Source organism: Pleurodeles waltl, chromosome 9 (assembly GCF_031143425.1).
Source record: "Pleurodeles waltl isolate 20211129_DDA chromosome 9, aPleWal1.hap1.20221129, whole genome shotgun sequence".
In the NCBI taxonomy this organism is placed as follows: Eukaryota; Metazoa; Chordata; class Amphibia; order Caudata; family Salamandridae; genus Pleurodeles; species Pleurodeles waltl.
In genome coordinates, this window is record NC_090448.1 from 795,676,728 (window position 1) to 795,699,286 (window position 22,559).

At 43.4% G+C, this 22,559-nt stretch overlaps 1 protein-coding gene and 1 non-coding gene across 5 annotated transcripts in view; both read left to right on the forward strand.

Moving 5' to 3' along the window:
* ATL3 (atlastin GTPase 3) overlaps nucleotides 1–22,559 on the forward strand; it is a 259,411-nt gene that overhangs the window by 12,741 nt on the left and 224,111 nt on the right. Inside the window, exon 2 of one of the 4 annotated variants that reach the window (XM_069208038.1) lies at nucleotides 18,101–18,164. The exons of 2 other annotated variants lie outside the window; for them this stretch is intronic. The gene's annotated coding sequence lies outside the window, so the exon portion shown is untranslated. The remainder of the gene's footprint in view (nucleotides 1–18,100; nucleotides 18,165–22,559) is intronic. One more of the 4 variants, XM_069208039.1, reaches the window with a different exon arrangement.
* Nucleotides 9,281–9,397, forward strand: LOC138260560 (U5 spliceosomal RNA). The gene has a single exon (XR_011198872.1). It is a non-coding gene; the product is annotated as a U5 spliceosomal RNA (small nuclear RNA).

Consider the following 22,559-nt stretch of genomic DNA (forward strand, 5'->3'; position numbering starts at 1 on the left):
AGATGTATGAGATTTCAAGCACTAAAAATTACGTTTTGAGAAGGAAGTATGGGAATTTAAAGAGATCCGTTGAAGGTGTCCCTAAACGTTTAACAAATGGCCTGAAAATATGGCACAGAGTTGCTTGTCGATAAAGACATGCTGAGAGGAGGCTGGCATTCGGAGAGATGCACATAATGTGTGCATTGAATATAGAATGTCTGTTGTGAGACAAATGCACGTCTGTGTTTTTGGGGATTCACATGTGAACACATGGAGTGGATTCCGGCTTTCAAAACCATTTTCTTTGGAAAATTGACATTTTCAATAAGCCTATCTGAAATGTCACCTGTCTGTGATGAAAAGTAACACATCGGTCTACTGAAAACCATTTGACAACATTCTGTAGACTGACCCTGCGCTATACAAAGGGTTATTATCAATGGCTATCATGTGCACAGTGTCATATCACAGACAACACATTAAAAGTGTTCATTAAGTAGCCAAGGTCCCTTCAAAATGTCAACCGGTGTCACCTTTGATATGTGGCAAAATGTGAAAATTATGTGGAAGTTTTGCCGGATGCCGGGAAAAACGAAAACGTCAAGCATGATGCAAAAATGGCCAGCTGCGTGGTGATTATGAGAGAGGGGTAGCCGGCTTTTATACTATGCACTTCGAAATTTGAATGTGATTACTTTGATACAAATACATTAACTTTTTTCAGTATCGCCATTTTCGACATTACAAAACTTCCCATCCTTCAGTGGGAGAAAACAAACAGAGAGTGTTGCTTGCCCATTCAGTACATATTTAGGACAACAGTAAAGAAATAATTCAAAAATTTAGTCCTGTGTAGGTAGCAGTGGCAAACAGTTTTATAAGAATATAAAAATAAAGTCTGGAGGGAAAATTAAGCACCCACATCCCCGGTTATGAATAAGGGTGGTGTAAAAGAAATATTCCAAAGTCTTTATATTGGTATACCCTGTACAATGTAACAAGCTTCGTATCAATTGTGAATTCAACCACGAAATTTGTATGGTGCTTTATTACTTTGTGTATACTTATTTCCACTTTTTGAATCCTCTGCACTGTCACTGTCTTGATTACACCTAGGACATATAATATGATATACATAATTGCAAATTAGAACAAGCATTTTCAAAGCAATGGGTCTTGCGTTTGGTCGAGTTAGAGCTCTTAACGTTGAAAATTCCTAACTGGACTTTTCTTGCCACTTAAATTGAAAATGAAAAGTAAAACAGTTGACATAATTAAGCCTATTAAAAGTGCCACGGCCGCCATGAGTGTGAGCACAAAGGAAAGGCACAAAAGGAAAAAGAACGCTTTCATGTAATTTTCTTTGTGCTTGTCACCTGTCTTACATATGCGTATTTGCTCAGTTTCATACTCTGGTCTATTCACTTGTACTGATTGTCGTCTTCATTCTGGTGTGTTTGTAAGTGTCTTGTTTTTGTGAAAGGGTACCTTCTTCCTATCCAGGCAGCGACAATAGAAGTAATCCTTCCTGTGAAATGTCAAGTTCTGATGCTACTTAAATTGACATATTTCTGAGGCAATGCTAGAGATGTTTAGGTGGAGATGTATGTATCATGTTCTCTCTATTTTTAAAAAAAAGTTTTTTACTTTATTTTTTTTAAAGCATTCGTATTTTTATTGAAAATAATACAGGCCAGTATGCCACCTATACAGTGGACTGCTTTGATCTTCAGAAATGTGCTTCAGTACTATTGCACAGAGCTGTGTTTTTTTTTCTTGTTTTTTTTTAAAGCAATTTCATACATCAATCACACTAAGATGCATTATAGAAGTGTGTGTGTCCGGCCGTAATGAGTCTTCATCAATGTATAGAATATATTTACCTCAACATTTGGCTATTCTAGTTTCCTGTGGAACTTGAGGCATGTCAGTAATGTGATTTAAAAATGCAGTTGATTCCATGACAACATAGAGCTCAGAATCATAAAACCAGATTGTAGACCTATCAACCCTCAGTTATTGTGGCCATGCCCACACTCATGTATCACTTGCTCATATTTGGTTCACTACACTCATAGCTACCTGTTAGCCACGGCAAAATATGAGAAGCTTATTCCGTACAAGTAAGGCACTAAAACTCTTTCCACATAGTCCATCACAAACCTCTCCATCCATGCGCTGTAGCCTTTCAATTGAATGTATTCCATCTGTTGTTTTTTTTTTGGCTTACCACTTATCACAGGCGTAGGGATGAAACGGTTGTGGTCAACACACACAACATTGTAACATTTGTGACATAGGTAGGATATCCATATTTCACTTTTAACTGAGAAAGACTGCTAGGTTCCCACAGTTTAAACACTTTTCGATTCTGCTTCAATCGATTTTTACATATCATAATGCTTGCAGTTAGTGTGCATTTTATCACGCGATGGAGCTAAAGTGCAGGCACCCACTTAAAAGTTACACTTGTGAATCCTGTGACAATATGTTAATGAATAAATGCATTTTATTCTTTTACGCAGTTTTACATTTCAATTAGGTCTTTGCTTCAAATTGTCAGGGCTGCCTGGATAGGAATTGCCTGGCACCTTGATTTACAATGTAATATGTCTTCTCACTTCCATTTAGAGATGAGGTTTTGAAAGCACAATAAATATGTCCTCAGGAACATATATTTAAGGACAGCAATACTCCAGAAAGTACTCTGGCTGAGGGCAGTCAGCCTCTGAAAATGAGCCACCTGTCTGCAGGTGAAATACTGCCAAATTCTGTTTTCACTTTTGCAAGGCCTATCTCTCCCATAGGTTAACATGAGAATTGCCTTTAACTATCTTTTAAGTGCAGTTTCTCATTGGGAGCAGATAGTGATTGGAGGTTGGAGTCTCTGAACTCACAAGTTAAAAATACATCTTTTGCTGAAGTTGTTTTTTAGATTGTCTGTATGAAAATGCCACTTTAGAAAGTGGCCATTTTCTTGCTTAACCTTTTGGTGCCTCTCTCTACCTGTCTGCTGAATACATGTCTGGGTCAGAGTGACAGTCGGGCTGTTTGTGAATTCACTCCAGACAGTGAACCAAAGGGAGCTGAGGTGTGTCCTGCAAATACTGATGAGTCTTCCTGACCTGGAGTGAGAGGGAGGAGCTGTCACCTGCACTTGAAAGGGCTGTGCCTGCCCTCACACAATACGACTCAAACCCCCTAGAGTGTGTCTGGGACTGGACAAGGAAGAGTCAGGGTCTTGTGTAGTACAAATACTTTTCTTTAAAGGCCACCTACTTCAAAGGCAGAAATGAGTATAAGTATTGGACTGCTGAGCCCACAATTTTAGATTTCTTCTGGGTCAAGAGGAACCTCTGCCAAGAAGAAGAGCTTGATGCTTGAGGAGGGCCTGCTGGTCCTCCTGTTGCTTTGCTGGCCAGCTGCCGCTGCTTCTGCTTGGAGAGTGAAAGGACTGGACTTTGCTTTCTGTAATCCTGCTTTTGAAGCTTCTCCAAGGGCTTAGACTGAGCTTGCCCCCTGTTCTGAAGTCTCATGGTCATCAAAGACTTCATCTGCCGGTGCCTGGGCCCTTCTGCTGAGAGTCCTGACTTTCTAAGTATTGCCAAATCCAGTCCCTGGGCCCTTAGAAGTGGAAGCTTGTAACCTATGAGGGAAAATCCATGCACTGCTCTGTGCACGTCTGAAAAATCTGCGCAGCGTCTGTCCCGCGTCTGAAAATTTTACACGACGCCTGCCTTGTAGGCGGCGAATGGACGCACCTGTTTTCAATACGGAGCCTTCGCACAGCGAGTCGATTTTCATGCATCGACCCTGTGCATCAAAATCTTCCACACCACCGCACAGACCAGAAATCGACGCATCCCTTCCCTGCGATGAAAGAATCGACACAAGGCCTCACTTGCGAGTAAGGAATCAGTGCATCGCTTGCTTTTCCGATGCACGCTTGCCCATGCAGGTTTATTTTTGACGCATTCGAGCTACTTTGTGCTAAAACAACACATTCATCGATTTCTGTGGATTAAGACTCTTATTTACTTTAAAAAGTCATGTCTTTGCTTGTGTATGTTGGATTTTTCTCATTTTGGTATTGTTTGATTTAGAAAAATATTGGCTATTTTCCTAAACTAGTGTGGGGTCCTTTTGTGGTGTTTTCACTAAGTTACTGTGTGTGTTGATACAAATACATTCCATATTGCCTCTGAGATAAACTTGACTGCGTGTGCCAAGTTACCAAGGGGGTGAGCAGGGGTTATCTAAGCTGTGTATCTCCCTGTCTCGGACTAGTGACCTGGACAGGGTGTAAACTGACTGCAACGACAGACCCAATTTCTAAAACAAACTATAAAATAAAGGCATAAATCCACACATTCAGATTTTACACTTTCTGGAATTTGCAGGAATACGCATGAAGAGCATTCAGTAACAGGGAATAAAGATTGCAGTTATACTTTCATCATACATATCAACAGTTGATGTGGAATCACAAAGCGTATTTGTGTGTCCAGTGTGTAGCCTCAGTGAACCAGCTGCTAATAGTCTGTATCATGCACTGGTCTCCACTCCCTCTCAATGATGCCCTTGTATGGGTGTGAGCTGGAGTAGGTGTGTTCGTTTGCCAGTGCTATTTTCTGGGCCACATTTGTCTGTTGATTGCCACATTTGCAGTGTGGTGCCTTTCCTGCTCATGTTCAATACGTCTGTGGATTTCTTTGCACTCTGCGTGTTGCGGTCCCAAAAGCAAGCATTAACGTCTAACTGATTCTTGGTGGGGTTGGGGGGATTGATGCCCATACCGAGGCTAAGGCCTGCATTGTGGCCTCATCGCCTTACTATGTGAGGGTTGGGGGGGCCAGGCAGGGGTGGGGGATGAAAGTGAGGTAGGTTGAGGGTCCTTATGTCTGGCCAATCAGGTGCTCACCCCTCCTCAGTTTTCAGGGGTGTGGTCCCTACACCTATTCCCATTTGGTCTGATTGTATGTGGAGGAAGTCTGCATATAGTGCTGCACATCTAGGACATGGCCTGGACTTGCCTTCGTAGATCACCCTAAACCTGTGCAGCATCTTGTACGTGTGCGTATAGTTAGACTTGATGTACTTAAGCCGGGTGTTACTTTGCATCTTCTCGGGGTATGCCAGTAGCCCCCCCCCCCCCCCTCCACATCTGAGAGGTCCTGGTCAGCTGTCTAGTGCTCCCTAAGTGCTCCCAGTGGTCTCCTAGCCATTGTGTTCAGTGCCGTGTAAAACCGTGTGATCAGGTGGACCATGTGCCTATCGCCAATAGTTGCTGCAGAACTGGATGAGTTGGCGGCTCCATGTCTCCCAGTCCACCAGAGTGCCTCATATATAGTTAGTTGGCCTACTGCAAGAGTCGTCTGCTCCAGTAGGTCCGACATTGGGAAAAGGGTGCCCAGTTGGTAGAAATTGCTCGTCATCACTATCCCAAACTCTCTCCAGGGGCTCAGATGACTAATTCTGAAATATGTAATTGGGTCACCATGCGGGAGCCCCACCAGGGGTAGCTCAGAGACTTAAAGTGACCCACCTTCCGTCTGCTTATGGCAGTGGTGCCAAGAGCTCAGCGACTTTGCCAGTAGAAGTCCTGGTCTCTGGATCCCCATTGCAGGCTGCAGCAGTTTTGCAAGCAACATCCCCTGATTAGGCCCAGCTCCAATCCGTCTGAGCTCCGGTAGCCCTGCCCTGTCCAGCCATCGCGTGACTCACTGGATCTGCGCTGCCAAGTGATAAAGCTCGAAGTCAGTGACCCCAAGTCCTCCCTCAAGGGGCGAATGGTGGAAAATCACGAGAGAGACCCGCTGACGTTCCCCAACCCATATTAGCTCCCGCAGGAGGGAGTTGGAGATCTGTGGATTTATAATCGAGATCTCTGCCTTTGTGACAGGCATCTCCAAACCCTTAAATGCAGCACCCCCAGAAATAATCGTCCTGGAATTCAGAAGGTTAATGAGCTATAAAGATGCCATTTTTATTGTGTTTATCTGGTCTCATTTGCTGCTTGAGGTGGATTTTCGGTTAAGGCTCCGGCGTGGTCTGGCAACTCAGCGTGCCAGAATGATCATTATTGGTACCCCAGGGGAACAGTGCAGCGGGGTCCACTGGAAACCAGTACAGCTTCCGGGGTCGAGGCGACCCAGAAGAAGAGCCAGCAGTGAAAGAGAAGAGGGACGACGGACAGCGAGAGAAGGGAGAAGACGCGGGACCCGAGGAAGGAGAACAGGGAACGTGCACTGGAGAAGATGCAGGACCAGAGAAGGAGGAGAAAGAGGAGCCCAAGGAAGCAGATGTTAACCCTCAGCTGTCTGGTTACCCTTTTATTCAGGCTACTATCCGCCACACTGCTCATTCATAGATAAAGGTCTGATATCAGGCTATTTCTTCTGACAAGTTGCTGCTTATTGGGAAACTGGAATGTACTTTTATTTCTCCGACCGCTAAGTGAGAGAATTTTGTAAAAAATCACCTAGTGGACAATCTTGTTGGGGTACAGGAAAGGAAAGTTTGCAGCGTGCTAGTTTTTCAAACACACAGCAACATTTAAATATTGGAAATTATACACATTTCAAATTATATCAGCAATTAGAAACAAACAAAAAAAGCATTTTTTTAACGTTGTAGCCTACCAGACAGTGCAGCTGTCTGCCTTGCTAAAGAGATCTTCAGGATTTTCAGAAAGATGACCTAGGAATGCATTCCGCTCATTAATACCAGTGGTTTGTAACTCCCAGTTTCTTGTTTTCCATTTACTGGCTTTATTTGCTTTAGGCTGTACGGATTCAGTTCAATCCTCCTGTTTCCTAAACTGTATTTTCTGTATTCTTTCCTAAACTCTCTTTCTGTTAATAGGCCTTTAAATCTTATTCTTATCTTGCCACATTTGCTGTGGTTTCAGAGACCAATGTCAAATGTAAGGCGCTGTCTTCCAAGGGTGCTTATTACTTAACTTTTTTCACTTTGACGAACGAGAAAGCAATGTGATAATCTTGCTTTGGTACTGGGGGTCGGAAAGATCTTATTCTAGCACACAACAACACTCAAATGATCTGTGTAAGTATTTCACAAAATATCAGAATAATGAGCTCACAAATGAAGCACAATTTTTTTTTTTAATTATTTCTGAAGTTTGTTGGAAACAAATCCTTTAATATAATCAAAATGAATCATTAAACTAGGTGATGCAATTTCTACACATTTTCGTCTGTGCACTGTATAGTTTGATTGGTAAAACTGTATATCTGCGGAAATATAATGGTATTTACAGTTGAAAATGTGTTGTCTGTAGTGGCAATGTGCTCCCACACCAAGAATACTTCACTCTACCCACTTCACAGCACTCCACTCTACATCACCCCACACCATTGCACTCTGCACCACTTCACTCTATGCCACATGACGCTACACCTATGCTCTACCCTGTACCACTCTACTCTATGCCAATGTAGTCTTCCCCACTCTACTCTACACCACTGCACTCTTCACCACTCCAGTCTACACAACTCCAGTCTACACAACTCCAGTATATCCCACACCAATCTACTTTACATAACTCCACTCTACGCCCCTGTGCGCTATGCCACTGCACTCTGCCAATACACTTTACTCTGTAACACTCAACTGCCGATCCACTGTATTCCATTCTACAGCATTCTATGCCACTGCACTCTATGCCACTCTACCCTCCGCCACTCTACCCTTCACCACTGCACTCACCACAAGCATCCCTCTACGCATTCTAGAACTCTGCATTGTACACCGGTGAGTTCAATGCTACTGCACTCTATATCACTATACACTGCAACCCTCTATGCAACTGCATTCTACACCAGTCCACTCTATGCCACTCCACGTGACTCCACATTATGCCACTTCAGAACATGACACTGTCTGCCACTCCACAACATTCAAATTTTCGCCATTCCACTCTGACACTCCACGCGACTCTTCTCTACGCCACTAACTTTTAGCCATGCTGAATTGCAGCCACACTGGTGAACAATATGGCTCAAAACACATTGGCAAAGCCAATATCTCTTGCATAGGCAAGATCTTTTGGCTTTGCCTATGCTTTGTGCAATTCTGAAGTGTGTTGGAAACGAAGATTCTTCATAGGATCAAACAAATCAAGACACTTTACTTGGTTACAGGCAAATGATAAATATTCACGGAAACCATATTTCTACAGATTATCATTTTTGTGCTGTATAGTTTTACCAGTAAATTCGTATGTCTATGGAAATGTATTGCCCATTTCAACAGAAGATGTGCTGTAAATGACAGCGCTCTACCACACAAGTGCTACAAAATGCACATCCAGCTACATACCACACCCTCACTCTCCTGTTGAACAGGTATGGCACATTTGGTGCACTTGCTTGTATTTTAGGTTAAACGCACAAGCTCTCGGGCCTATTGAAAACTACCTGTGGGCTTTTAACCACGCCAACCTCACGCCCATCATTATCACTCGTTCATGGGCTTGCCTTTCAAAAATCCTTTGTCATTGGTAATCGCTTTACATTTTTCTCTCTTAGGGCAGATCTGTTACCGCCTTGTCAGTTGACCCTGTTACATGGGTAATTGCACTTTTGCCAATACGTTTGACTGCGAGCAAACTTCTTTTTCTTTTTGTGTCTCTGCTTCACGCTCACAGCAGCCATAGTGCTTTGAATCGGCCTTCTTTTGTCAACTCTTTTACTTTTTATTTTCAATTTATGTGGCAAGAAAAGTCCAGTTAGAAATTAACGCTACTGGCTCGAACTCGTTCCTCTTTTCCAGTACTTGTTTAGTTAAAGCAACTGATGCAGCCTTATAGGCTTCAAGTACAAAACACACTGGCTCATTCATTGTATCGGAAAGAATAGCAACGAGCCAGCGAGTATTCTCTGACGTAGGATTATAAAAATCCTCTTCTTGAGTGCCACCGATTCTCACAAAAGTCTGTGTGAGGCACCATTCAAAATGTGCAGAGATAAAGAAGCTGACTGACATTATGCCTTGAGCAGGGAAACTATTGTGGTGTAGCCTTTCCTGTCACGTGACCTACGACTAAATTTACATATCCATAATTCCCTGTCACGTCTGAGTCCTCCTGTTTTTTTTTTTTTTTTTTTTTTTTTTTTTTTGTGGCAACAAGTGATTGATCAATCTACCGGATTTCAACAATTATTATGAATTGGTTGTATTTTAAATGGTTTTCTAAGATGAACTTAGTACACTAAATCACCATGACAAGTCTTTGGAACGTTGTTTCCTGGTACCGCAGCCAGTGGCCATGAAGCATATACTCTGGTGTCTCTTCAAACCGAATAAATCTTTCGCCTTTTACTAAAGATATCCGTCGAGAGGAACATTTAACAGTTTCACTCATTTTTTTTGAAGGACTGCCAAGTGCAGGGTTCACCTTATTTAGTAGTAAACAGATAATTTGCTGGTTTCTCAAGTGCGACAACGTTCTTTTGTTATCCGTTGACGCGCTTTTGGGGAGTGATTCTTACTGTGACGTGGTTAACCTCTGTATGTATATGTGTGTGTGTATATATATATATATATATATATATATATATATATATATATATATATCCCTGTTAAATGACATATGAGAAGGATGCATGCTGCACAGAAAACCTCATATCTTCCGAAAGGTGCCAAAAACCATGCTGGAAGCAGTGATATGTAACAAGTAAAGAAGGACGTAACTATCCATTCTGGGTTTTATTTCTGCATCAGCTCTTGCTTCTTCTTTCTTATTGATTATTGAGATTTTATTCAAATCCTCCTGTGACTTAATTGTAAATAATTGTTAAAGTATACATTTACACACACATATATATATATATATACACGTGTGTGTAAAATTTATGTATACTTATATCATGCCATGGTCTAACGACTGACTTTGGAACTGGTGAATAAAGTTTGAATCCAGCACAATTGACCTCCTACGATCCTGGGAAAATCACTTAATCAACCCTTGCCTAAAAACCACAGACAATAGCAAAGCCAATAGGTCGTACTTATGCACGATCTACAGCAGCCACGCAGCTGTACGACCTGGCAAAAAAGATTGACACAGCCAGTATATGTCACACATAGGTGAGACCTATTTGCTTTATCAATGCTTTGGGAAACAAAGCGATATGATGAGGCTAGTCCTCGACGTGTCTAACCTGTTTATTAGGTCGAGTGCTTTGACCTGTTGTAATTTATCTGTGGGCTTTTAACCACGCCCACCACACCCCATCACTATCACTCGTTCATGGGCTTGCCTTTCAAAAATCCTTTATCATTGGTAAATGCTTTACGTTTGTCCCTCCTCTGGTGGTTTTGTCACCGCTTTGGACACCGACCCTGTTATATGGATAATTGCACGTTTGCCAATACGTTTGAATGCGAGCAAACTTTTTCCTTTTGTGTCTCTCCTTCGGGCTTACGTTCATGGTGGTTGTGGCGCTTTGAATCGGCTTGCTTATGTCAACTGTTTTACTTTTCATTTTCATTTTATGTTGCAAGAAAGGCCCAGTTAGGAATTTACAACATTAATAGCTCTAACTCGAGTAAAGGTGAGACCCTTTTCATTGCAAATGCTTGATTGTATTACCCTTGAAGTTTTCACAGTCCCTTTAACTTCAGGGGTATAACATTAATATATGCACGCCCATTCTAATGTTCCAGCATCACTGCTTAAATGTGTGTACGCCTTCCACGAATGCCTTTGTGAATTAATGAAGAGTACAAGCAAGGTTCATTTGTTTTAAACTTAGTTTACCACCACATTTATATTTGCAAATAGGGCCCAGTATTTTAAATGGTTTTACCGGAAATGCTGTTATATAACAACAAGGCAACACATTCAGATTTAGTCAGAATAATGGTTGTGAATCAATGGTTATGGATCACTGAATACTTTTTAACTGTACAAACCTCCTTTGCCTCCCCACTTTGCTCCTTTTCTGAAAACGTTAATTTGCCTATCACCACTGGGTGATAACCTTTGGTCTTAACCTTCAAATTCAAGAAAGAAATTATGAAATATCCGTCTGATGGACCTTTGCACCACTAGTGATAGGGATTGAAACTCGTATATTAAGAGTAAACATTTGCCCCTTACACCGCATCTGCAGCACGAGTAAATGAGTTGAAGATGCACTCTGTAAAATCAATGTTTTTTTTCTATTTCACATTACAGTCCATATAGCCACTGCATATTTCGCTTTTCAAATGGACTTTTTCAAGGTTACAGAATGATCAGAAATATAGCACACTTAAGCGAGGTTTAGCTTATCATTTGGTCTAAGGGTTGACGTTTTGGAATCCAGGACTGAACGTGTGTATTTTTCAGGCAAAAATGTGTCTTCTTGCTAGTTGGTAGTACACTTTCTCCCATGGTCTTCCAGTCTTAACTTTCCAATTATTTATCTGCCAGAGAGCATGTGACAATGTTAAACTTTGTGACATTTTCAACTGATGGGGTGGGGTTTGCAAAGTTATTTTAATAGGAATCTATGATTTCTCAACCTTATTGGCATAAAGAAGTTCTCAACCTTATTTAAATAAATACCTTGTCATGTGCGTACACCTGCTTACTTTCCTGCACCATTTTGGTTGCCTTTTTGTGCTTATTTGTAGTTTAATTAAAACTCATCAAAACCCTCATCAGTTCAGTTAATGAGAAAAACACCTCCTCTGCTGTGAAGGGCTTAATTGAAAGATCAACGACCAAGTCAAGCATTTCATCGTGATTGTACCAACATTGAGCCCAGCACTCAGAACTTTCAATATAAGAACCTTAGAATTTGGTGGCTGATACTGATATTTTTTTATTTTTTTTTAATGGCACAAGGACGGGCCTCCGCTTTCTCATCTGCAAACAAAAGGGCCTTTGCAGGTTTATCTGAATCAAACGGTTCCAGTCTAACATAGTATAACTTGCTAGAGTGGAGGTGAGAGACACCCGCCAGTTCCCATTTTTGTCCAAAAGTGCCTTTATTCTTTTAGGCCTAGGAGGATCTACCAGATGTGACACCAATAATACTGGGGTGAAAATGATTCTAGTCCTTCCTTGAACTGGTCCATCTGCTGTGTCAGTGTGGCTTGCTTGCTGTCTGTAGTGGGCTGGTTGTTAAGCACGTCCAGCTATAGATCGTTGACATCTATCTAGTTGTCTGCCTTCCTGTGTCTTGATTTCAGCAGGTTGGTCTGCTTCCCTGTCTGGTAACCTGGTCACATTCCTCCAGTTAAAGGATATCTTGGATTGTTGCTGATTTCTTTCTCATTATTGCAGTCCCTTATGTCAGAAATCTCCAATTGGGATGTTGCTAGTCCACCCCACTCTTTCAGGCCTGTGATCCTCTCTGAATTCTGGTTTAGCTAGGATATAAGCACCATTCGTCCCATAGCAAGCAGATGTGCATGTGTTGAACTTGCTGTTTTTGTTTTTTTGGGACCAGAATATTCCCTGCTTCGTGTACATTTGTGTTTACTACCCTGTGCCCAAACTGCTTAAACTTGTGATCGTGATTTATTTTGTCACGCCACACACTAATTCTGTGTACGCGAGCATTGACCTAGGTCCAGTCTTTGAGAATGATACGTTCCGGACCTCGTTCTGACCCGGGAGGGGCACACCAAACACGCCCTCATATTGACAGTGGATTACCGTCCCTATTGCTGGTTTCGTTCATATACAACCGTAGAGGCAGCATACCACTGTTGGTGAATGAGAGTAAGAATCCTTTTTACCTGTGAGACATGAATGCACACTTGCATACCCGTGCATCTAAAGTTCTGCTGCTCTCGATGAATCCTGAACCTTGACATCCCATTGAATGCACATTTGCTAGGATTTGTAGTGTACACGCCCAGGTGGTACAGGCCTGCGGATTTCGTTTTGGTACACCTATCTCTAGACCAGAGTACAAGATGGAGGAGAGGTTGCTTTCACCAGACAGTATGTTGTGTATTGCTGGCATCTCCTCGAGGGGAGGGGTAGGTCACCAGATGCTATAGTGAGGAAAGTGAAGATAGGCTTTTCAAAAACATATTTTTAGAAATCCTGAAGTCTTCCTAATACTCGGACTGTAGCTGCTGTTAGATGGGAGCGGATGCAAGCCTGCAGGAAGAAGAGGTTGTAAAAGGCTGGGTAGAGCCTGTCCACAATTCATTGTACTTCTATGGTAGGTTTTCTACCTGGAGAATGTGTATGATCCAGCACAGCTCAGCAGAACAAAGGCCTAGGCCTGGCAGGTGGCTTGGCCAGGACACACGAAAGGGAAACGCACCCAAACCAGTTCCAAGGAAGCATCTCGGGAATACACATCCTCCGTCTGTGAAATCAGTATAAAGATAGATGGTGGTCTCCTTTACGAAGGAGGGGCTACTTTGCAGAGTACTCGGGCACTACTACGAAAATAAGGGTTAATGTTGCACTGACGGCTAACTCCACAAAGGCTAAGTAACATCGCCTGGAGTATAATCTGAATGAGGTATTACTGGATTGTCATGAGCAAGGGATGAAATTGCCAACCCTGCAAGAGGCACTGATCATAGAAGGTGCTGCCGTAATTGACACTGGCATAAAGTCTATCGGAGAGAGACTCACTAAGCAAGGGCGCCAAAGGAATCTCAGTATTGCCACACTGGGCAGTGCCATCTTTGTCACTTATCCTCCCTCTTAGCAACCAAGGTACCTAGAGCTGTTTGCCTGAGTTGTAGGCCTTACTGAAGCAGGGTGAAGCACCTGCTTGTGTATTGTGTCCCCCACAAAGTGGACTGCGTGGCGGTAGCACTGTTCAAGTGTGCTGCTGTATTTGTACCAGCCCGGACGACCGAGTGACCATTGATGGTACCCTGGGGTTGGCGGGGGCTTGTGAAGAATCTAGATAATTTCCTTGAGGCACTGCTTGCTAAAGATACCACATGGCTTCTACTACTCTGAAGAATCATCACTTGGGGGCGTGTTGTTATCTCGCTCCGAGGAGGCACCAAGTAGCCACTGAAGTGCCAGAATGACCCGCCATCTACAGCCATACATCCACAAGAGGGCCACTGATATCAGCCTCAGCTCCTGCCCAATCCACAGACTGGTGCACGACTGGCTGGTGCACTGCTCCTAGAGGACTGCCGTAGGCTTCCTGGAAACCTCCTGTGGCCAGTGAGACCTTGATGCTGTGGGAGGTCCCAAAGTGGCCCACTGCTGCTTCTACAAACTGGAAGAGCGACTGAATGCTAAAACCAAACTGGGGAGCACCAGCTGCACCTACTAACCTTATCTCAAACACAGAACCCAAATGTTGGGTAACCCAGAGAAGGAGGACGACCCAAGAAGGGACAGATGGAAGGCTATTTATATTAGTTGTCCGATGCCCATGAAGGCACAGACTCATTCGTGAATCAGCTGTTCAGGCATTATTAAATGTGTAGTGGAATTCTATGTTTTCTGTATAGTAAAGTACTTATATTTTCCATAAAGAGAAGCACTGGCCTAGACATTGATCTTACAGTGCTGTCGGATTTGATTTCTAGGCCTTAGTACCCCCTCACTAACCACCCTGAGAAACCTGTGACTGTGCACCTCTTCTACCACTGAGAGTCAAGTGCTGAAAGGGTTGTTCTTGACCCGATTTGCAGAGCCCCATAGTAAGACAGGCTCTTGGACGAAGTTTTAAAAGTTCTTAACCTCCATCTTTGTAGTTGAGTATCCCTGCCTGCTCCATGGCTACCTGATTGGGGTCTGATACTAATGCTTTTCAAGACATGCAGGTGTTTCACATTACCCCACCTCCTTCCCAGCCTATAGCTCAGAAGGCCCCTTGGTTATTTACCCTTCAGGAGCCCTCTCCCCTTCTCCATTTTACATCATTCCTTTTCTGGTCTCATCATTTTTTGTCTGTCTGCTGTGCCTATGGGTCGTCTGGTGGTTTCTCCTTCTCATCAAAATATGTTCTCAACCAGTTTCGTTTCAAGCTTCTAGGAACATTAACTGCTCGGGACCTTTAGTCCTATGTTTCTGAGGGTCCGGCTGCCAAGCATCCTCTGTTCCCCAGCCACTGCATCTTTGGGGAGCAAGCTTTATTTTGCACCCTATAATTATCCGGATGGGCCAAGCTTCAGTTCATACATCCTGTTCTTACATCCTCAAAGTAGTCTACTGAAGGCCTGACCCCCGAGGTGTGGATTAAAACCCATGTAGATTCTCCAGGGCATTCCTTCCACAACTCATCAGCGACACTCCACCGGAGTCGTCAGCTGCCCGAGGACCTGTTTTAATTGCATCCAGCCAATAAGCGCACTTTGTGCCTTGCAGGTCGAAGACTAAGTCCTCCAGCAAACAGCAGGGCAGGCCAAGCTCTCACAAACCCCACAGCTCTTCCAATCCAGTCTCCACCAACATGTTGATGCAAGTGATCAGTCGAGCCATAATCAGAAGCCTATTTATTCGCCTTATCTGGCTCTGTCCCCATTAATAGCAGGGAAATCAACTTTTAAGTGGATTATAATTTAGTCTGAGCCGTCAGAGCCCTTTCAACCCCACCCATCTCGCATTCTTGCTCACTAGTGCCCCCAGACAGCTAGTTTCTAAAACCAGACTGTTAAGCAGCATATATTTAGATTAGATTTAGATAGTATCCTTTGATTTCTGCACACTACCGCAGAGTTTGAGGTTTAAATCCTGCACTACGTATGCTGTCCTCCTGCAGGCTATCCCTCATGGGTCTGTGAGGTGTGATTTCCTGAACGGGGAACAATACTTAAGATGAGACTCTCCTAATAAAGTGAATGTTGCTAACCATAATCTCGATTTCTCTACTGGGTCCACAGTAGCATTATTCAGCATTGGAATACCAGAATTAATTTAATTGTTGAGTAAATTACACAATAGAGGAAAGCTAAATAATCCTTCCTATTATGGGGTGAAAGTAAAATGTATATCCTGCGTTCTAACCATCATGAGCTCCTTATTTTGATATTGTGATTTCTACTAAGGAATCATGATGTATAGAAAATGCATTTCTTTAGAAAGAAATTGTACCCGTTTTGCAAATTCTATTTAAAATGTTATTCTTCAACAGCTAATGAGTTTGCCTTGCAAATGAACAGTGGAAAATCATTTTTTAGCACATCAATTTCTACCTCCCAGAGTAAAATAGTTTGTACAAAACTATAAAATATTGCGGTCAAGTGGGGCCAACTTCATTCACATGGTCTGGAGGTGCAGGTTGCTTACAGAACATTGGAGGGACATCACAAGCTCCCTCAAGGAGATAGTGAAGAGAGAAGTCCTGCGTACCCCAGAGCTCTGCTTTTTAAGCTGGTACCCATTCACTCCTAAAACCAAGATCACCTGTAAATTCCAAGACCTAGCCTTCCTCCTTGCAAAAAGAAAGCTTACTAGGCACTGGAAAGCCCCCGAGGGGGGGGTCCTAGATTCGCGATTTTGAGAACAGAACTGGAGAGGTGAGGGGGTTGTTATGAGAGTGAGGTGCTGCTCCATGAGGCCCGACAAGGTCTGGGAACACTAGATGCAGCAAGGGCCTGGGAGACACTGGTAGATGCTTGAAAGCTCCTGAGCCCGATTCCTGTTCCATATATTACCTCTATTCATGCAGGATGCAGAGGGAATGAGTTTGTTGTTGCCATGAGTATGCATCCTATAGACTGGTGGTTGAGTGTGGGGGTCAACAGATGAGTAGATTGAATACCTGGCCTGAACATGCGAGCCATTGGACTATAGGGCACAGTTTTTGAGTGGAGCAAGGGTAACTAAACTATCTGGTTTTGAACTGATTGGGAGAATGAATGACAATTTAGTATTTTGATGCTCGTACTTTATACCATGTCAAAACCAATAAAATGTTATTTATAAACATATTGTGATCAACTGTAAACCAGTGGCTGTAGATACATCTTGTAATAATGTAATTCTGCACATGCCACTCATGTTTTAAAACTGGCCTTCAGTTTTGGGAATACTGCTTGTGCAACATAGAATGGTATCAATGGCCAAAGAAAGCATTTACAATGTATAAAATGTGCTTTTTGTGGCGGATGTAAGCTGTTCCACTAGTGCATTAGTTGTGGATGTTAGCAACATATGGGCAAAATACAGCAATCAGCAGGTGACATATAACCACATGTATTGAGCTCTGCCCTGCAATCCATACGCCCAGCATCAGCATTCAATACATTTTGATTTGCTACTAAACGTTTCTTGTTTTGTCTGCATTTATAAAGCATATCATGGATTATGGACCAAATCCAGATTTATCTGGCTCTGGTACAACAATCTGTGTACACACCCCAACATCTCTTTTTGTAGCTGAGACAGAATTAGGCAGTCGGCCACAGAGAACCTCTGATTTATCTTATATTCGACACCAAAGTGATACTTATAAAGATTTAACATCCTGTCCTTTAGAACAGTGGTTCTTAACTTGTGCTCTGGGGAATCCTGGGGGTCCACGTAGCCTGCTCTGCAACTGCTTAGAAAATTAAATGATGTTAACAGATTCATAACGTGTATATAAATAAAGAAGCAAAATGTAAAATTGGAGACTAAAATGATGTTAGTATCCATAGAGAGAGTTGTGGTAGCAGAGCAAATGCATCATATAAGATATAGTATGGCTAATGAATGGCAGCAATGGAATTTAGAATAGTCCCAACCTTCTTATTACAATTAAAATTCAGTTTTTTTAAATATATTTGTTTGGAGAATAAATAAAAAAGTTGTGTACTTGTTTGGTTAATGCTAGTTTCTGTATTTTTTTTGCTACTCAAATGATCAAAGATTCCTAGGCCGTGGCTCCGACTTCCAGGCATGCCTTAGTGAATGATCACTGTAGTCCCTTAATGATTCAGTGGGGGACCCGAGGTCTAATAATGATTAACTGAGGGTCCACAGACGTCAAAAGGTTAAGAGCCACTGCTCTAGAACTCTTTGGGATTTCTACATAACATTTGCAGCTGGCTGGGCCTCTGTAAACCTACAAGCCAAGATGTCTGAGTAACTACAGTGTAATCAGTGGAGGAATTCCACCAGCATATTACAAAGTTACAAGATTAATATACTAATTGATGCCATACATTATTATTATCGTTTTAGTAAATCCAAAGTACAGCCTTCACAAAGATTGTCGCAGAACTACGATCTGAGGTACTTATTACAGGTGGGTGAGCCAGCAAATAAACTGGAAGAGCCGTGCCAAGGGTCTGGCAGGATCTTACAACTGTGCATGAGCTTAGCCCTGAAAATATTTGCTATGTAAATCGTAGGCCAAATGTCATGTAAACTATGATAGCTGCTTCAAAATTCAAAAAAGTGCATTTCTCTAGCATGTGGAAGCACTGAAATTAATGTCATATTTATAGCGCTGCATTGAAAAGTACTTTATTAAAATATATATTTTTATACATTAACATTTAGTGAATTAGGAGGCAGGATAACTGACACATTAATACAGTACTGGCTCAGATTATTAGTGAGTCACATTCCTTATGTTAAGGATTTGTTTTTACCCTTCGGCACTTTTTGCATAGCGGGAACACGACGGGAAGGCATTCCAGCTCTTTACATAAACACCCGCTACGTTATACCGTGTCACATTTCATTGTTTATAGGAATGGGTAAATTGTTATTTGACCAGAATCACACAATGATGAGCGGATGGTAAGGCTCGAACCCAATTCCCAGGGGCCAAAGTCCACAGCTCTTTATCTCCTAATCCTCATCCTATCATCCACGACGGGGAAGAGCAAAGCGGAAACCACATGAAACCTCGGGTCGTTACGGGGTCGAGGTTCCAACCTCAATCCCAGTCAGTGACAGGTTTCACGCTCAAACCTGTCTCGAGCTTTCAGTGGCTCGCCCTCCTCTAGTATCTATTGTACAGCCTTTATTTTTCCCTCAAAATTGTGAGGTGGCTATATTAATAATAATATAGATCATGTTTAGCTGGTGGTTTTAAGGTTGGAGAAAAGAAAATGTGTCTGGAATTTGGGACAGGTTTAAAAACCATCCAAACGAAAACTCGGGACTCCTGGAATCTGAATCGAGCCCCTTCCGTCGTTGGCAACAAGGAAGGTTTTGTTAAGTCTGGTAATACTTGCTCTCCGTGTTTTTCAAGGCTGCTCAACACCTAAGAAATGTGTCTTGTTTTGGGTGTGCCCGTTTCCAAGGAGCCATACCCGGGCTGTTTAAACACACTCTTTGAACTTCTTGGCGAACTTCTTGGTGTTTCCGGTGTGCTCTTGGAGTTGCAGAGCCTTTAAAGGCTGATTCGCTTCACTGTGGAAAAAAATGTATTAAGGCTGGCGCGAGTTATCCGGAAAAGAGACGACAAAACTAATTACAGGCATAGTTTTGTATATCCCAATGTCTTACTACATAACGCTGAACTGTTATTGCTTCTGTAGTGAGAAAATTACATTAGCTACGGCCAGGTACTGTGGAATGTCAGTTTATCATATTTTCCAAATTCAGGACTTCAAAAAGAGTAATTTCTATTATATCCTTGTAGGAAAATAGCCAGTTTCTAGCCTGGTTACCCCCACTTTTGGCCTGTTTTTGAGTCTGTGTCAGTGTGTTTTTACTGTGTCACTGTGATCCTGCTAGCAAGGGCCCCAGTGCTCATAGTTTGTGGCCTAATGTGTATGCCTGTGTAGTACCTAACTGTGTCACTGAGGCTCTGCTAATCAGAACCTCAGTGCTTATGCTCTCTCTGCTTTTAAAGTTGTCACTGTAGGCCAGTGACTTCATTTACCAATTCTAATTGGCACACTGGACCCCCCTTATAAGTCCCTAGTATATGGTACGTAGGTACCCAGGCAATTGGGGTTCCAGGAGATCCATATGGGCTGCAGCATTTCTTTTGCCACCCATAGGGAGCTCAGACAAACCCTTACACAGGGCTGCCACTGCAGCCTGGCTGAAATAGTGCACACACTATTTCACAGCCATTTTCACTGCACTTAAGTACATTATAAGTCACCTATATGTCTAACCTTCATTTACTGAAGGTTAGGTGCAAAGTTACGAAGTGTGAGGGCACCCATGCACTAGCAAAGGTGTCCCCACATAGTTCAGGGCCATTTTGTGAGTTCAGGGCACCATCACACGCTTGCACTACATGTAGGTCAATTCTCGTATGTAGCTTCACAATGGTAACTCCGAATATGGCCATGTAACAGGTCTAAGATCATGGAATTGTCCCCCCATTCGAAATCTGGTATTGGGGAGCCAATTTCATGCATCCTGGGGGTTCCACCATGGACCCCCAGTGTAGCTCTCTGGGGCTTGCACTGCAGCTACAGCTGCTGCCGCCTCACAGACAGGGTTCTGCCCTCCTGGGGTCTGGGCAGCCCAGTCCCAGGAAGGCAGAACAAAGCATTTCCTCTGAGAGCAGGGTGTTACACCCTCTCCCCTTGGAAATAAGTGTTACAGGCTGGGAAGGGGTAGCCTCCCCCAGCCTCTGGAAATGCTTTGAAGGGCACAGATGGTGCCCTCCTTGCATAAACCAGTCTACACCAGTTCAGGGACCCCTTCTCCCCTGCTCTGGCGGGAAAGTGGACAAAGGAAAGGGGAGTGACCACTCACTCCCCTGTCCATCACCACTCCAGGGGTGGTGCCCAGAGCTCCTCCAGTGTGTCCCAGACCTCAGCTATCTTGCTTTGCAATGTGTGGGGGCACTCGGGAGGGCTCTGAGTGGCCAGTGCCAGCAGGTGACGTCAGAGACCCCTCCCGATAGGTCCATACCTGATAAGGTAGCCAATCCCCCTCTCGGGCTATTTAGGGTCTCTCCTGTGGGTTCTCTTCAGATTCTGCTTGCAAGTTTCCTTCAGGAATCCTCTGCAACCACTTCAGACTCTTCTGACCTCGGATCAACCGCAGCCTGCTCCAAGAAACGCTGTAACTGCAACAAAGTGTCTACAAGAGACACTTTTCTTCAGCAACCTCCGCTCCAAGTCAGCAACTGCAACAGTTTCCACGGTGTGCATGCTCTGAGGACTCCCTGTCTTTATCCTGCACCAGAAGGACCGAAGAAATCTCCTGTGGTGTGACAGTCACTCCCCTGCTCCAAGCAGGCACCTTCCAAGTTGACGACAGGTACCCTGGGACTCCTCTCACAGCGACGAGTGTGCTTCTAAGGACACAGAGAGGGTGAACATCATCGACATAGACCGTCCTGAGGTCCTCCTGACACAATTTGTCGGAGGTAAGACCTTGCCTTCCCCGAGAACGATGGTACCCCTGCTTTTTGTGTCTTCTTCGCCTCCTGAGGCCTCTGTGCACTCTTTGCGAAATTCCTTTGTGCACATCCTGGCCCAGGTCCCCAGCACTCCACCCTGCGACGCTCAACTCGCTGAGTTGTTCTCTGGCGGCGTGGGACCTTCTTTTGTTGTGCTGCATCAACAGCGTTTTGCACCTCCTTTGAACCCGGATCCTGTGGCTTCTGGGGGTGCTGGCTGGCATCCTGAGGGCTCTCTAAAGTGCTGAGGAGCCCCCTCTTCCTCCTTACACAGAGTTGAGGCCCCCAGGTCCCCCTGGGTCCATCCAGCACCATTTTGATGAAAAACACAATTTTGCCGTAGCCAAGGCATTTTGGCGCCCACCAACACCAAATCTCATCTGCAACGATCTTCACGCCATGGGACATCTTTTGCATCACGCAGAAACCCACTGGCATCTTTCTAGGGTGCATTTCTGCAGTCTTCAACTAACCGGGGACTCTTCTTTTGCACTCTCCTATGGGTTGGCAATGGCTCCTGTCCTTCCTCGAACTTCTTTCGACTTCTGGACTTGGTCTCCTGCTTTGCAGGTCTTCAGGTCCAAAAATCCAGCAGTTGTTCTTTGCAAACTTGGTTGGCTGCTGAAAATCCCCAAAATTAGGTGTTGTGTGTCCTAAGGAAACTTGCAGTACTTTACTCCTGCTTTTCTGGGCTCTGGGGTGGGGTAATTTTACTTACCTTTACTGTTGTTTTACTCTTCCCTGGGATTCTGCACACACTACACTTGTCTTGGGGGGAATTCGTGATTAATATTCCACTTTCTTAGTATATTGTTTGTGTTGCCCCTAGACCTATTTTCTTCCATTGCATTCTATAGGATTTCCTACTGTTTTCACTGTTCTATGTCTATTTACTTGTCTAATTTTGATTTCTAGTGTATATATTGTGTATAATACTTACCTCCAGAAGGAGTATTGTCTCTAAGATATTTTTGGTACTGTCACCCAAATAAATACCTTTATTTTTGGTAACACTGAGTATTGTCTTTACTTGTGTATAAGTACTGTGTAACTATAAGTGGTATTGTATGAGCTTTACATGGCTCCTAGTTCAGCCTCAGCTGCTCTGTTATAGCTACCTCTGTCAGCCTAAGCTGCTAGAACACTACTACTTCACTAATAAGGGATAACTGGACCTGGTGTAAGTACCCAAGGTACCCACTACAAACCAGGCCAGCCTCCTACAATCCTTGAACTGGATCGGAGGATTTTGAAGATGGCCCCTAGCTGTTCAGATGACTCGAGTATCTTGTCACGCCAAACTCTCTATACATAAAT